The sequence below is a fragment of the Montipora capricornis genome, chromosome 4, assembly GCF_036669925.1.
Source record: "Montipora capricornis isolate CH-2021 chromosome 4, ASM3666992v2, whole genome shotgun sequence".
NCBI lineage: Eukaryota > Metazoa > Cnidaria > Anthozoa > Scleractinia > Acroporidae > Montipora > Montipora capricornis.
Window position 1 is genome coordinate 15,996,777 of NC_090886.1, and position 12,500 is coordinate 16,009,276.

At 40.9% G+C, this 12,500-nt stretch overlaps 1 protein-coding gene and 1 pseudogene across 1 annotated transcript in view; both read right to left on the reverse strand.

Annotated features, from left to right (window-relative positions):
- Positions 1-1,107, reverse strand: part of LOC138046158 (uncharacterized) — a 1,869-nt pseudogene extending 762 nt beyond the window's left edge.
- LOC138045667 (angiopoietin-1 receptor-like) overlaps positions 1-9,253 on the reverse strand; it is a 130,644-nt gene extending 121,391 nt beyond the window's left edge. Inside the window, exon 1 of the mRNA XM_068892242.1 lies at positions 9,086-9,253. The gene's annotated coding sequence lies outside the window, so the exon portion shown is untranslated. The remainder of the gene's footprint in view (positions 1-9,085) is intronic.
- Positions 9,254-12,500: the final 3,247 nt, after the last annotated feature.

Here is a 12,500-nt window from a genome sequence, read left to right on the forward strand (position 1 = left end):
AGGGCCATTCGAAGAATGGTTATGTTCCTGATTTCGGTTAGATCCTGCTGCAGTATGTTGTTGGATTTGAGGTTGTGTACTTTTAGGAGTGGAGCTTGCAGTAGTTGCTGGCTGATTATCAGACTGGGGGATGACTGGTTGCATGCCTGTAGATGCGAGTTCATCAATCGAACGGTTTTCTTCGGCCAGGGATTCGTATCTGTTCGATGTAACTACAGCGTACGTACGTACCTCTTCTGGATTAGAAGTTTCCGTCCTGCGTGGTGGTGCAGGTTCCTGACTATTTAGTCTTGCTGATGTGGCGCTGGTTTCTTGTAAGTGCTCCAGGAGTGATTGCTCAGATGAGCAAACTTTGGTTTTTATCTGGTCCAGTTGGTGTAAGATGAGCTTAATGGAGTCCTCCGTCGACGATGCCTTGTTCTTCAAGATTTTAAGTTCGGATGACAGTTTCGAATTTAGACTTGCAATCTGCTTGCCTAGCTTTTGTAACTCTGCACCGATTTCAGATCTGACCTCTTCGATTCTTCTTTCGCAGGAAAGTTTGGCTTCCTTTGTTAGATTCTTGCATTTGTGTTCTAAATCCCGCACCTCAATAACGTTCTCGTTTAATGCGACCGAGTTCATCGAGACCTGACTTTCTATTTTGTTGTTAAATTCGCGTTGAGCTTTCATGAAGGCTTCAAACTCTTCGTAACGGTCGTCATGTGCAGATTTCAAACTTAACAATGGATCGGAATCAGCAACTATCACCTCCGTATCTTCTGCGCTAGATTTTGATATCTCTGAGGCAACTTGATCTTGTTCTTTAAATACGCTTCCATTTTTAATAATATCCATAAGCTTGCTTGAGTATTCGTCTCTTAATGGGCCTTGTACTTGTAGCGTTTTCGTACTTGGATAGAAGTTGACCGTTACGGTTTCGAATTTTAAAATCTCGCTGCTTCCTTTAGATTCAACATTTAACAGACTCTCTGTCTTTCCTTCTTCTAATTCAGCTATCCAAAAGTCTTTCAATGCGTTTAGATCACCATTCCATTTGAACTGCTTCTTGTTTGATTTAAAATTTAAATTTCCACAGAGATTCATTAGCGCCGTGCTTGCCGCCATGCTTGCATCGTATCATGCTTCAACCCCCCCCCCCCCCCCAAAAAAAAAACGTATTACATTATGGGATTGTGCAAGTAGTGAATTACTGGTTGTTTACCATTTACCAAAAAAATCTGGAAATTTCGGTTGGAATGTAAATGGTAAGCCTATTTTGGTCTTCCCAAAGGAAAATTTTCTGGATAAAACGGGATTTCTTGAAGGGTAGTCTAATATTCCCAAAGGGAAAACCTGTTTACCATTTGGATTCCCCATGATTTTTCCTCCCTCCAAACTCTCTCAGTAACCTTGATCAAATTTTGTGAATGGTACACGCCGATCCCAACTGAATTTCCTATTCGGGAGTTTTTGCTTACCATTTGAACAAACCTAGTACCAACCGGTCTCTGCTTGTAAATGGTAAACAACCTTGGATTCCCCCATGATTTTTCCTCCCTCCAGACTCTCTCAGTAACCTTAAACAAATTTTGTGAACGATACGCGCCGATCCCAACTAAATTTCCCACTCGGGAGTTTTTGCTTACCATTTGAACAAACCTAGTACCAGCCGTCCATTACTGAGTTCCATTGACATGACACAAGTAAAGAAAAGAAAACTAGGGTAGTAGAGTGGTGGTGAAACACGAGAGCTCACCTGCTTTTTTTAGCCAAACAGTTCTCCCTATTATACTGAATATCTTAAAGACTCTTTGAAAATCTTTCTATTCAAAGCACTGCTTGTAAAACACTATTTTCAAGTATGTATTTTTTAAATTTTGAATCCCTTTTGGTGTCAAACAGTACACATACTGGATGCATTAATTGTTGTGAGTTAACTAAAACGGAAACCGACTACGCAGAAACTCGCTAACACAGTTACCGGCTAACAGTACTGATCAGCTCAGGGAGACCAAAGCCCGAAATTCCAGCCAAAAATTAAGGCAAAACACGTGTCACCAAGTATAATTTCACTTTAAAGTGGTCCCAAATTATCTCTCGTTGTGTTGCGTACATATTTTGCCGATTTTGGGACCACTTTCCCGTCGCCACATTCTTTACGTTTGTAGCCATAAAACAATAGGCTGATTTAGCAACAGAACGGCACCGTCAGTGGCGACGTCGCGCGCAGCAAAACTACCAATGAGAATTTAGAATAGAGAAGGAAAGAGTGGAGTCTACTCTATTCTGAATTCTCATTGTTATTTTTTCTGCTTGCGCCGTCGCCACTGACGTTCCCGTTCTGTTGCTAAATCAGCCTAATGTCTATTGCTCTTGAAATACTTGCTTTATGCCACGTTTCACACTTTGAAGCACAATTCTCCAGGATAATGCGGATCCAAATCAGTAGAGAGATTATTCTGTTCCTCGAAGAATGCACAAATAGCGCGGCCCGTCGCCATGTTAACATTACTAGGGCCCAGGTCACGTCCGTGACGAAAGGAGACAGTTACTAAGTTCCGTCCAAAAAGTGGCCCCAAAAATGTCTTCGCTGATGACACCACGCGTACAGGGACCTACTCACATTTGCTCGAAGCAAAAGTGCCTAATCAATCCCACTCGAAATGTACTTACGGGACTGTTTACAAGTCAAAACATCCAAGCTGGAAAATACAAAAGATTATGATAGTTCCAGAGCATTTATTGCAAAACCTTGAGAAAGAAAATCGCTTAACATCACCTCCGCAACTCACGACCTTTACGCGCTTTTTACATATATCGTTTCAAAACAACCTTTTTTTGGATTAAGGTTATTACTGCTACAATGCGGCGTTTGGTTTTTAGGAGAACTATTTCTCACAAATACAACAAACAAATTCTTATCTGCTGCCTTTCCCTTCGAATCTCGAGTACTATGCCATTATTACATACCTGCCAACTCTCCCGCTTTCCCGGGAGTCTCCTAGTTGGTCATCAAATCTCCCAGTCTCCTACCCTGCGAGCAGAGTCTCTTTCGATCTTCATTGATAAGTCGGGAAGAGGAAAGAAGACTCTGCTCACGGCCTGCTTCATATCGAGCATGCGTTAACAGTGAATATTGTATTCGATGTCAGTCACACGTGACCAGTGGCCACAAAACGAAAACAAACGGTCGGGATATTTTCGAAACAAACAAGACAAACGTTCGAAATTCGACAGTACATTTTTTGTGAATAAAGCGTTTCAAAGGTTGTTGTTTGCTCACTACGTCAACGTTGTGAACCGTTTTCAAATACGATATGAAACCAACTAAATACTCCCGTTTCACAATAAAATGGTCTCAAGCGATTCTCAAAATCCGAATTAAGAAAACCTTGAACTACGTTCAAAATCATAATACTCCCGTCTCATTTGAAAACAATATAGAATTATATAGAATGAGCCTTAGTGATTCGGAATTCTGGTTTAAAACCATCGTTGCTAACTATTTTTCAAGCGTTTTCAAATAAAAGTTTGTTAGCGTATGCTATAATTGATAAAAGAATCGTGCGTTAAGGAAATAAAATCGTAAACTCGTGTAAAGAAAGGCCACGATTATCGCATTGGATTTAAAACAATAGCGCTGCTATTAAATTATAGTTGAAGCGCGACCAAGCTCAATATTTTGCTCGAAAAGTGTATACATTTTCGCATTAATATATTCGCCGGGTTGCGGCTTCCTCGTTCGCTCGATCAATCGCGCGCTACGCTCTACAGAAGTTAGGAAGAGAAAGAGACTGCTCTCAGTCTACATTCGCCAACCCCCCTTTTTCCTTCATTTAGGTGTTTTCAAAAGGGGTCATTTCATTACATGTCCGCTTCATTAAATTTCCTCCTCATTAGAACTCTTTCGTATGGTCTAGGCGAACGTGACTTACCCCTTATTGGTTCGTATAAATGCATGGAGATGGTTATGAAACTCGACAAGTTCAAAGGGTGCGTTTTTTTTTGGGAAAATCCAAAAACGGATTTGTGATCTCCAATCAATGGATTCTTCAGCGTCAAAAACACACAAAATCTGAAAAAGGATTATTTTCCATGACAATGCAAACAAACAAACCCAGAGTTGCGTGCAATTTGAAGAACAAAAAAAAAGTAGCGGTTAACTGGTTTGTTTTGGAGAAATTCTTCAATGAAAATGCCACCAGAAAAAAAATACCTTAGCGATTGATGAAAGGAGTGGAGAAAAGCATGCGTTCTAAGGTACAAATCGATTACAGAGGGTAAGGTTCTAACAATATTAATGCTGTCAAAAACACTTCTAGTATAATTTCTGGTGTGAATTTGCAGGAAACCTAACTATTTTCGATCTATTCGTGTCTATGATCGCACGGAAAAATGGCGCGAGAAAAACATTTGGGTTAAACTGTCATGTACGGTAGCTGTTGTGTATCATTTTTCATGGAAAACCGCTTGTCAAAAGTAATTTTTTCAAATCCTTTCCCAAAAAAAACGCTGAAGTGGTGAATCTCAAAAATCCGGATTTAGATTGATCCGAAGTATCCTCCTCGAGTATGGATTTTGGATTTCCCCCAAAAAACGCAAAATCCGTTTTTGGATTCAAGAATCCTTTTTCGGGTTTTCCCAAAAAAACGCACCCTTAGTTTCATATTTTTGTCCGTATTTTTAGCCTTGACCCTGCACAAAACACACCTTTTTTCGAGAAGATAACCAATCAAATCCTTCGATTAAATTATGCGCAACTAATTTGCAAACCCGTGCGAAGCAAAAACAAAAGATTGTGCAGGGTCACGGTCAATTCAACATCAATTGCGACAACATTGTTCTTGCTTTTGAAGGTTTTAAGGTGTCTTAACAAGTCCCTTGATTAAACTGTGATCTAAACGCGGCCCTGCTTCCTATTGGTCTTTCTAAACGTGGTCCTAGTTCATCCGATTGTTGCCAAGCAGTCCAAGACCACCTAGAGTAAATGTGTAGCAAGTTTCTCTCAGAGAACCGGGGTAGGTCACTCGGACCCCCACACGTTCCCACTTGTAAAATTAGGGTTTGTCAATAAACTTTCATTTTGCGTGATGTTAGCCTGATTTCCGGTTTGCGTGACATTTGCAGCGGACTTCCGGTGCTACGCCCATTTATGGACTCCTGCTGCTCATTAGTATGGAACGCTTCCCACCAAAACAAAATGGCGGATGTTAATGAGGTTCCAGCCTCATTTGCATCAAATCCGCCATTGTTAATAAGGTTCCACTTCCATGGAAATTCTATGATTTCCAATATGCAGCCGTATGTAAGCGAGGAATACTACTTACCACAAACATAAGATCAAATAAGGGATGGACATGAACACTGAATGCTGAAATTTCCACTACCACTGCAATCACTCTGCCTTGCTACAACAGATCACAGCTGTTCATGCTATACTCTTCTTATTATTACAGCATACGTTATGGCCAACCACGAAAGACCCTTCTGTGAAAAATGTCGCGATCTTGATCAGCACGCCATTTGAACCTATTTTCGCAGTGGAATTTTGTGATTTGGTGGCTCCCAATCTCGAACCCATAGTCCTTGAGCTTTTTGGTCAGCAGGTGAGCCCCCGGAGAGACTCTGGGATGATAGATTTAAACATTTTTTTTATTGGACGCTTGCATAACAATAGGGACTTTAAGATAGTGGACAACGGTAGGCTGGGACGGTTGAATGCGTATACCGGAGACTTGGGACGAGTACGGTATTTTTAACTTAAGATTCGGCCAACACGACCGTAGGACGGTGGAATAAACATGTCTTTTGAAGAGGAGAGAAATTCTCTTGTAATTTCTTTTGCAGAAGGTTCAATTTCTTAATTTAGACCATGAATACGAATCAGTGAATCCTCTTTATCCTTACTGGGAATTTGAACCATTTTGTTTAGATTCCTTGGATTCTAGCAAGTGTAAATCCGAGTTCAGACTAGAGAAAGACGAGAATTGGTTCATAAACAAAAAATGCGGGTACAATTAGCTCTTTTACCTTTGTTTTCTGCTTTCCTCCTGTGTCATGGTGGATTATGGATAACGCTACATTGAGAACAAGCAAATTTTGGTTTGAGCCGCCATGTGGCCGAGTGATGTCTATGAATAAATTCAGAAGTTTCGCTAGATTTTTTCGTATCAGCGATGGATAAATCAAGACAAACACAACCAAATGCACATTTAACCCATTGGGTGATCACTTTTCAAGGAATAATAAAGGAAAAGTCTAAAATAGTGCGAATAAGTATGGATGAATTCTTACCGTTTTCACCGTAGATTCCACGACGAGAAACCCGGCGAAAACATACCGTCCTAGAAGCACGACGGTCAAATGTCACGGGGATTTTCGTGACATGGCACTCATCTAACCGTCCCAGTCTACCGTCGTGTACTATCTTAAAGTCCCTAATGACTGTCCGACAGGAAGTCGGTAAGTAATATAACGAAGTACCACAATGGAAGCTCCAAAATATGGAGGGAGATTCGAAATCTAAAACTAGTTTCAGTGCTGTTTGTTTTTTTTTTTTACCGTCGCTGTCTTCCCCTAACTTAAAGCACCTCGAGACTTAAAGCATCTCAGAAATATATAAACCACAAAAATAATTAATAATTAAACGTCGAGGTTTGAATTGTCTGCAGCCGCTGTTACACGTTGAAACTTTTGGCTGAAACTTGTGTGCGACGGCGTTGCGAAACATGTTTCAGCAGGCGTTGCACCTTGTAACATGGTCGGTTTCGTGAAACGTTTTGAATTTCCGTTGCGAGACAAGTTTCACGAAAAGTAGAACCGCTTTCTACTTCTGCAACGGTCGCAAGGATCGCAGTGGTGACAAAAACAAGAGTTTCACCGTGTAACACCACTTTGTGAAACTGGTCTCCCTCGCTCTTGTCACGCTACGCTGCGTAAGCCAATCAGAAACCGGCTAAGACCATGTAAACAACATTTCGAGACCAGTTTCAACGTTTCCGAACGATTTTCGACCTTTTATGTTACACGGTGCAACGCACAAAAGTTTCGGCTAAAAGTTTCAACGTGTAACAGCGGCTTTACACGTTGGAACTTTTAGCTGAAACTTGTGTGCTACGGCGCTGCGAAACAAATTCCAGGAGGCATTGCACCGTGTAACATAGTCGGTTTCGTGAAACTTTTTGGAACTTCCGTTGCGAGACAAGTTTCACGAAAAGTAGAACCGCTTTCTACTTCTGCAACGGTCGCAGCAATTGCAGTGGTGATAAAAACAGGAGTTTAACCATGTAACACCACTTCGTGAAACTGGTCTCACTCATAATCAGTCTTGTTAGGCTACGCTGCGTAAGCAAATCAGAAACCGGCTAAGGCCATGTAAACAACATTTCAAGACCAGTTTCAACGTTTCCGAACGAGTTTCGTCCTTTTATGTTACACGGTGCAAAGTCTGCTGAAACTTTTTTTGCAGCGCCGTTGCACATAAGTTTCAGCTAAGAGTTTCAACGTGTAACAGCGGCCTTAAGCAGCTGCTTAACCAGTTTCGACTAATAAATAGCAACCGTTTATAGCACGGGAGTTTTCCCACGCTGCTCAAAACTGATTCCCGTAACTGTTGCAAACGTACTGTGGGAAAACATTACATCAGTCTCTTTGGGAAGAATTCCGTGGAAAAAGGTCTTGTCGAAGCAATTCAGAATAAAGGAAACATAGAATTGTGTAGAAGAGGACATTGGTGTCATTTCCACAAAAATTTGTCGATCGTGTTGCTTGCACGATGGTATTCAGTTACGATGGAATCCACGATGAAACACTAAAATACACTTATAAATAAGTGAAAGCGTCATAAGTTTCATCTTCACTCGCTTTTACAGCTACCCCGCGAGCAGTTAGTTTAACCACTGCGAGCTACCGTTAGATTTCCCATCGAGGATGTGCGAACTACGTCATACTCCATGTGATGCGTTTCGTCTTATTTCGTGGAAAAATATGAAATTATTAGACAGCAGGCTCGCCCAAACGCAGCAGCTACGTAGCTGAACGCTTGCGCAGGCACCAAAACAAGTTAATAACTCGTTTTACCAGTTCAAATTAAATTTATTAGTCCTTGGCGCTGGACGGCGGCTCAATCAAAGAAACTAAAGCCCGCCGCACACGGTGCCGGGAAAGAGCTGAGCAAACTGCCTCGCGAGGTGGATTGCTCAGCCGTTTTCTCACCGTGTGCGGGGAACTTTTGGTGAGAAATTGGCCTCGCGAGGCCGTGAGGAAAAAATCAAACATGTTTGATATTTTTCGCCTCGCGAGGCAAATTCCTCATTGTGTGCGGCCATCGTGAGAATCGAGTTGAGCTTGGTCAATGAAGCATCCAATAAAAATACATGGCATTCTCACGTGACTTCAGTGACGTCGGAATTTCTTCCTCCGACACCATCCTGAACCGCTGGAGTCACGTGAGTATGCCATGTATTTTTATTGGATGCTTGATTAAACCAAGCTCAGCTCGATTCTCACGATGGCCGCACACATTGAGGAATTTGTCTCGCGAGGCCAAAAATATCAAACATGTTTGATTTTATCCTCACGGCCTCGTGAGGCGAATTTCTCACCACAATTTCCCCGCACACGTAAGGAAACGGCTGAGCAAACCGCCTCGTGAAGCAGTTTGCTCAGCTCTTTCCTCAAGTGTGCGGCGGGCTTAATGGTTGCTTGCAGTGGTTTCTCTTTCGGGAAGCGTAGGAAAAAACAACTGCTCACAGGGTATTTTACAGCAAGCCAATGATCATTTCTCCAGTTTCTTTTATGGTGCGTAAAACTAAAGTTTTTGTTTCTCGAACATTTTCAACCCGCCATTTATTTCCTGCTGTTTACTGCTTCTGTTTAAACTTAAGCATGCACAATAAGACCCGAACCACACGTTTTCTGGGAAAATGGAGTCTGTTATCTCTCCGGGTCTCACCCGCTGACCAAAAAGCCTGAGGACGTTGGATACGAGGCTTCCCCGAATCGACCAGATGCAGAGTAGAAGTGTGTCAGCCTTACACGGGAATAAAAAAAGATAATGCTGTGTACGCCAGTTCTACTACAGCTTTACTTAACACTGAATCACCTTTTGAAAAGATTTCAACCTCACAGAGCTGTAGGAACTGTCTTCTGGTTGTGAGTATACCAACATATCTGCCACTCCTTGGCGGATTTATGTGACACACAAGTGATGCTTCCAGGTCAAATGAAGCATCCCATTGCGCACAAACTGTATTATTTGTTACATTGAAGCTGCCGCCTGCAATTCAAGTGAAAAAAGCTCCTTTATTTTTGTTTTTCTGGGTTAATTTGGTGAACTAGCAAGCTGAAGTTTTGAGAATTAGCCCTTTGTCAAAGTGAGTACAGGCTAAACTTAAAAGGCCACTGTGACCAAAAAATCAATTCTTATTCTTCTTTGGGTTTTAAAACTATGTAAACTAAACGCTAAGGGACCAAGTTTTAAGCCTTGATTTAAAAAAGACACCTGTTTATTTGAACTGGAATTTTCCTTTTTAATGATCCGCCATTACTAATTTTAAGATCTGAGCTGGATCGAGGAAAACATGACGTCAAAGGCTCACTAGTTTAAGAATACAATGCGTGTGTACACTGCAGAATTAATATGCAGCACTGGACTTTTGGGCTTTCAGATTTTTATACTCACCTTTTGCATATATAATAGGCGGCATTCACACGCTGAAATTTTAGGCTGGTGAGCCTTAGACGTCTCTTTTGCCTGGATCCAACCCTCTGAGGTCTAATCGGTCAGTTTTAAACGTGAGTAATGGCGGACCGTGAAATCCAAAACTTACACTCAAAGTAAACGGCCTTTGGATAAAAGTCAAAGCTCAAAAGTTTGCCAGTTAGGTGTTAGGCAAACACACTTTTAAAATCTGAAGAAAAAGAGGAAGTGATTTTTTTTTTTTTAATCACAGGGGCACTTTAATAAATTTTATACGTAATTAATCAAGAAGTTGGATTTTTTCAAAGGTTAAATTTAAACCATAAAAGTTAATAGATATTTTGCTGTCAAATTAAAAATTAGTCATAGATGAAGTAAAAAGCGATCATTGACCTAAAGATGGACCGTGGAGCTCGAGTGAAATGAAGGTGAAATTCGCTATACACAAATCTATAGTTTAACGCCACGGAATGACTACAGTTGGTTTGGGTCAAGCCTACATATCGTTTGAAAAGGAAAATACTAGTAACTAGTAACCTGTCCGAGTATGGGCAACGGGACTACCGCTAATGCAAAAATGTGCACATAGTTAATAGCTTTGAAAAGTAGCTTCACCTTGCTATTAAATTACTACCGATACTTTCCGTAGTGAGGTCAAGAAACTAAGTTTGCTGGACACGCAAGACAACATGACACCAAACTATCCTATTTTCACCAACTGCACAATCCAGTGTAAATGCTGTTTTGAATGTAAATGTTGTTTTGAAACGCCCAAACTCAGCAAGCCGTTGAGTCAAAAAGAATATATATTTTTTTTTACAGAACTTGTCACTTCTTTTATAGATTGAAGACGTATTTTTTCCGCTTTGTTTTTACCGATAGTCAGGAGATCAAACGTTATGGGCATTTTTTCAGACCAATTCCAGTGCACTTGTTTTTCAAGGAGGTGTGTTTTCAATTAGCCAATAAAGTGCTTACTTGCTTCTATTTCCCATGATAAGAATTATGAATTTAATCACTGAAGCGGCTTTTCGTGTTGATATGTTATAAAATAATTGGTTCATGTCTTTAGCTGTGCATATACTCAAATATTAAGTTCTGGATGCACTTTAATATCGTTCCCAGAGTCACCGTTCCCTTGACCAGCGGTCGGAAAAGAGAGACTCTGGTCAAATCCAAAAGAGGCCATATTTGATTGGCTGTTGAAAAACGGTTTCATTTCCTGCAATTTTTAAATTCTAAACTAAAAAATTATGCTTTCTTCCGGATTTTTATCTATACGAGGTCGAAGTTAATCTAGAAATAAATCTTTTTACTACTTACCAGTTCCGTAACGTTTTTGTTTTTAAAAATACACCATTCTGAATTTCCTAGTTGTCACTTGTCGATTTGTTTTGATTGAAAAATTTTGAAAAAGTGTAAGAATTTCCCAATGGATAATTATGCGGCTAGCCTTACATACGTATGTTTCATCCCTGCCAAGGGACTCATCAGAGACCTTTCGGCTAACTCGTCAAACATCGCGTTTGAGGTCTCGCTAGCATCAAATGATGGTGGCAATCTGGAATCTGGCCTTACATCACATAAGGATTCCCAGATTGCCACCGTCATTTTGATCCTTGCGGGACTTCAAACGCGATGTTTCACGAGTAAGCCAAAAAGTTTCTGATGAGTCCCTTGGCAGGGATAAAACATACGTATATAAGGCTAGCCACATAATTATCCATTAAAAAAAATTGCTCCCGTTATTTTTTATTCTCCACAGTTTAAACGTTTCGAGTGTATTACGAGATGTCTTTATACTCATATGTACTGTCTCGCGAGTGAAAAATAAGCGCTTTCGTGGCAAGGTAAACTTCAGATGTTTTTGTTGATTTCTAACCGTTCCCATCACGGACGCGCAGTTATTTAACCGGAACCAGAGTTTTCTGGTTCCGGTTTTGGATTATTCCAGAGCCTCACGCGCCCGTTCCGCTGGACAAAGGTAACAGAGGCTCTGGGAACGAGATTGGATGCACTTGGGAAGTGTCGAATGCACCCAAGATACTAGAGGTGCCCTCGGCAATCGCTTCGAGCAACTCTTACGCCTCTATCGTGCTCTCATAACTTCCACAACTCCATATACGCACACTAACCATGAACCAATTCTTAATTGGAGTACACAAAAAGCTTTTGAAATCTGTAAATCTTTACAGTAAATAACAAAACATTTAACTTATGATTCTCTTGGAGTCAAGCTTGAAAAGTCTCTTGTTGTTAAATTTATGGCTCAGTTCACTATGTTTCAAAAGCAGATTTCTGCAAGTGTTTCTCTCACCCAATGTTATATTGTAGACTTGATTCCTTGTAACATTTGACCCGTCAGACGAGGGCGAATTCCCAATAACGATGCGAACTTCAAAGACCTGGACAGGACTGCTCAAATCCACTCGCCACCAGCTTGGATTATCTTTTAAAGTACGTGAGCAGTGTCCATTCTTAAATTCCTGGTCAGGATTCCCATCAACTGCTTTGTCTGATGTGCCATTAGAGTATTGGTCACTGTAGATGGAGGATTGGGTCGTGCTCTTCCCCGCCACAATGTTCTCTACGTTAGGAATTCGAACAGAATCATGTTATCAGCCCATCATAATCAACATAGTCATCATCCTTATCGTTATCGTTATAGCGATCATCATCAATACCATGAAGACACGTAAATAATTAAAAGTAAGGAAGGTTAACCAGAGTCCATCTCGGCTACTTAAAGAAGGAGCCGATGTTCTTGCTACCCCATACTCCATAATCTTTAATTTGACTGTTCAACAAACTGTGATCC